This window comes from Elephantulus edwardii, unplaced genomic scaffold (genome assembly GCF_000299155.1).
Source record: "Elephantulus edwardii isolate Elephantulus edwardi_28Jun2011 unplaced genomic scaffold, EleEdw1.0 scaffold00275, whole genome shotgun sequence".
Taxonomy (NCBI): domain Eukaryota; kingdom Metazoa; phylum Chordata; class Mammalia; order Macroscelidea; family Macroscelididae; genus Elephantulus; species Elephantulus edwardii.
The window spans coordinates 2,293,607-2,297,685 of NW_006400025.1; the positions used below are offsets into that span (position 1 = coordinate 2,293,607).

The 4,079-nt window shown below is 40.1% G+C and overlaps 1 pseudogene; it reads right to left on the reverse strand.

Moving 5' to 3' along the window:
- Positions 1-3,178: 3,178 nt before the first annotated feature.
- On the reverse strand, positions 3,179-4,072 carry LOC102869831 (annotated as a pseudogene).
- Between the last annotated feature and the right edge of the window lie 7 nt (positions 4,073-4,079).

The following is a 4,079-nucleotide window of genomic DNA, read 5'->3' on the forward strand; positions in this document are numbered from 1 at the left end:
AAAAAATAAAGCAAAATAAAAATATAAAACAAACCCAACTCAAATTCACAACTAATGCCATTTTGTCCATTCTTGTTCCATTAAGTGTTTGAAACTGGTAAATTTAAACTACTGGAAACATTCTGCCTTTTGACTAGCAGAGCAACATCAGAGCCTTTTCTAGATAATGGAAAGAATCAGACTCATGGATTTCTTAGCTGATGTTCATTAGCATCTTAGTGAAAGACATATTTCATTTAAATGGTGAAAGTACTTGTTTATGGATGGCTGTTGTAGAGCTTCTAGGTGTATTTGGCTCTGTATACTGAGCAAATAATTCATGAAGCTGGACTCTAGGAAAAGAAATAAAATTCAAAGGGAGACTCATCAACAACTTATGTTATGTAGATGACTCAACTTTGCTTTTTGAAAGTGAATAGGACTTAAAACACTTGCTGCAGAAGATGAAGGATTACAGCCTTTGGTATGGATTATATATGTCAACATCAAGAAAACAAAGGTCCTCACCATTGGGTCAATGTACAACATCATAATAGATGGAGAAATAATTAAAGTTGTCAATGATTTCATCTTGTTTTGGTCAACAATCAACCCCCTTCATACCAGCAATCAGGAGATCAAGAAATATATTGCATTACATTAGTCTGCTGTTAGAGACTGCTCCAGAATACTGAAAAGCAATGTAGTTTTTATTAAGTTCTGTTGAGTTGAGTATGACCTATAGTGATCCCACAAACAACAGATCTGAACCCTGTCCTAACCTGTGCCATCCTCACACTTTTGACACATTAGAAATCATTATGGTATCACCGTGACAATCCACCTGGCCAAGGGTCTTCCTCTCCTTTGTCACCTTTCTGCCATTCTAAGCAAGAATGCTCCTCTCCAAGGAGTAGCCCTTCATAGCAACATGTCTGAAATGTGTGAGGTAAAGCCTCATCTTTCCCTCCAAATAGCACTCTGGATGCATCCTTTCCAAGACATATTTGTTTGCCCTTTTAGCAGTGCAAGGAATGTTCACTGCTCCTCTCCTACACTACAGTTCAAATGCATGGATTCTTCTTCTGTTATCCTTACTTATTGTCCAGCTCTCAGATGCATAACAAGTGAATGAAAAGACCATGGCCTGAACCAGCCACACCTTAGTACTCAAACTGACATCATTACTCCTCAAGAATTTGGAGAGGTCTCTAACTGCACACTTTCTAAGTGCAATACATCTCCTGATTTCCTGACTGCTGGTATCAAGGGGGTTAATTGTGGACCCAAATAAGATGAAGTTGTTAACAGTTTCAATATTTTCTCCATCTATCACAATGTTGGCTATCATTTCAGTGGTAAGAATCTTTGCTTTTTTGACACTGAGATGCAATTTATATTGAAGGCTGTATTCTTTGATCTTGTGCAACAAGGCCTTCAAGTCCTCTTTTCTTTCAGCAAGCATGATTGTGTCATCTGCATAACACAGGTTACTGATGAGTCTCCCTTGGATTCCAATGCCACATTCATTCCTCTTCATAGAGAGCAGCTTCTCAAATAATTTACTCAGCATATAGATTGAACAGTAACCCTCTGGGGAACAGACCTGAACCCTTTCCTATTCTGTGCCAATATCATCATCTCTGACACATTAAGACCATTGTTGCAGTCACTGGGTCAATCCATCTCATTGAGATCTTACTCTTTTTCCTCCCCCTTTTCAAGCATGATGCTCCTCTCCAAGGAGCTGGAAACAACCCAAACAACCCATCAACAAATGAATGGACAGAGAAGCTCTGGTATATTCACACAATGAAATACTATGCTGCATTGAAAAAAAAGAACTCATAAAATATTCTACAAAATGGCTGATCCTGGAGAACATTATGCTGATTGAAATATTTCAGTCACAAAAGGACAAATACTGCATAGTGTCACTGTTATAAAACGGACTGACATCGGGATTGAGAGAAGACTGAGAAAGAAGGGATAATGTATACTGCATTGAAACAGATGAGGGAGAGAACTGTTTAAAAGGGATATGTGATTGTGTATTATTGTCATGACAGGAGTCCAAAATGAAGGCTGCACAGTAGAGTGGACTTAAGAGGAAGGATTGTATAACAACGAAAAAATTTTTCTTTTACTTTTCAAAGAGAAGAGTGAATTGTGGGAGAGGGGTGGGCAGGTAGAAAAGTGCAACAATGAATGAATGGAAATCCTAAGTCTCTGTAAACGTTTATTAAAATTAATTTAAAAAAGAGAGAAAAATTGGGATGTGAGTTCTAAACTCGTATTTCCTAATTTTTTTTTGGGGGGGGGATCAAGCATACAATTGCATTTTTATTCACACTCTTATGTACATTTTACCTCCTCCCCTTTAGTATCATATGTATCACAAGAAAAACAAAGCGACCGTCTTCATTGTTTATGTGCAGACCTGGGTCAGAATTCTGGTTTTGCCATTTACTGGCTGTTTGACCTTGGATAAGTCACTGATACTGCTTCCTCGCCCAAGAATAGTAAGTTATCACCTTTTTTGCAAGGTCATAAAAATTATCTAAAGTTCCCAACACAGTATCAAGGGCACAAAGTCACTATCATTACCACTATCAACTTCATGCAAAAAAAAAAATATGCAAAAGAATATTACACATAAATGTCTAAAATTATTATTATATATATTCGGGGGAGAAAAGGACACAAGTCAATTTTATAAGATTCTGAAAACTCTATCACCTAACTTTATTTCTGGAGAAGGATGTAGGGAGACTCACTTGGGTCTGAAGGGCAGCTAAATTGGAAGCAACAATAGCAACAACTTTAGGCCTCTGCGGTTCCTCTGATCCATGCTAAAACGTCCTTGTTTAGAGAGGTAAGAATTTAATTTTTACCTAGAGCAAGACCATCCATTTCCATTTAGACAGAAACAAGAACAACAAACTCAGTAGCACCAAATGAGGTTTTAACATAAAAGCAGGACCAGGTTTCTCCTTTTTAAATGCAAGTTTTACATGAAAATGTGTTTTAAAAGTCCATTTTCTTCTTAATTCAATCCCTCTCCTTCCCCTAACAGAGCCCCTGGAACCTGAAGAGCATGTGCATTACTAATCAGATACACCATCAGCTGCCAACCTGGAATCTGATTACTAATGGACTGGCCTCGCTCAGGGCAGCCCCTAGGGATAGGAAGCAGTAACTATGCTCTGAGGGAGAATGGATACTGAGGGTGCCACCAGTCAAAGAGCCGAACACTGTGCACAGGGTCCAGGATGACTTGCACGCCCTGTTCACTGAGAAGTTTCTGACCACCGTGGATAGGAGAATCCTGGAACACCAGTCTCACTCGATGGTGCTGCACGTTGATAGTAAGCAGGGTAAATATCATTCCCATGACTATTGGAATAAAGACGAAATTGAGAGTGGTGACCTGCAGGAGGCAGCAGTCCTGGTCTGGGTTGGTATGAACCTCTTCATACTGAATGGGAGGCTGCAATCCTCCCGTACACTTGTTCTTTAACCTAGGGGGCTGTTTTTTGAACTTGAAGTTGAATTCCCACATTGGTTCCTGTCTATTCCCAACAATCTTTCGGCACCAGAAAAGTAAGCATTTGGAATTCTTTAGTGTGTTGGGATTGCTTTCTGGAATGGCTGAATTCTTGGAAATTCGAGCAGCAAATGGCTCATACATAAGATACAGAGATCGGATCACACATGCCCGGAGACAACGCGGCTTCTTCATTGACTCTGGTCGCAGGCGCAAAGGCAAAGAGGCATCCAGCGTGTGGTGCCTTCAATACAATCTGGTCCAAAAGGCAGCAGTGCAAGTGACGGTCCAGGCATTCTTATAGATCAGGGAAAAATTCACATTGTCCTCAGGACGGATGTAGGAAGCCAGCAAGAGCCAAATATTCATGGAATATTCTTCTCCTCTAGCCCTGTCTACATCTTCTTTGTGCCTCTTGCTTTTCTTCTTTCTGGTAACAGTTCTCTCATAAATACTCTCCTCCTGGGCATCCATTTCATCACTGCTGTCAATGATGTCACAGGGCTCACCGGCTCCAGAAAGAGCTTCCTCTGCAGGAACCTGAGAGGCTTCC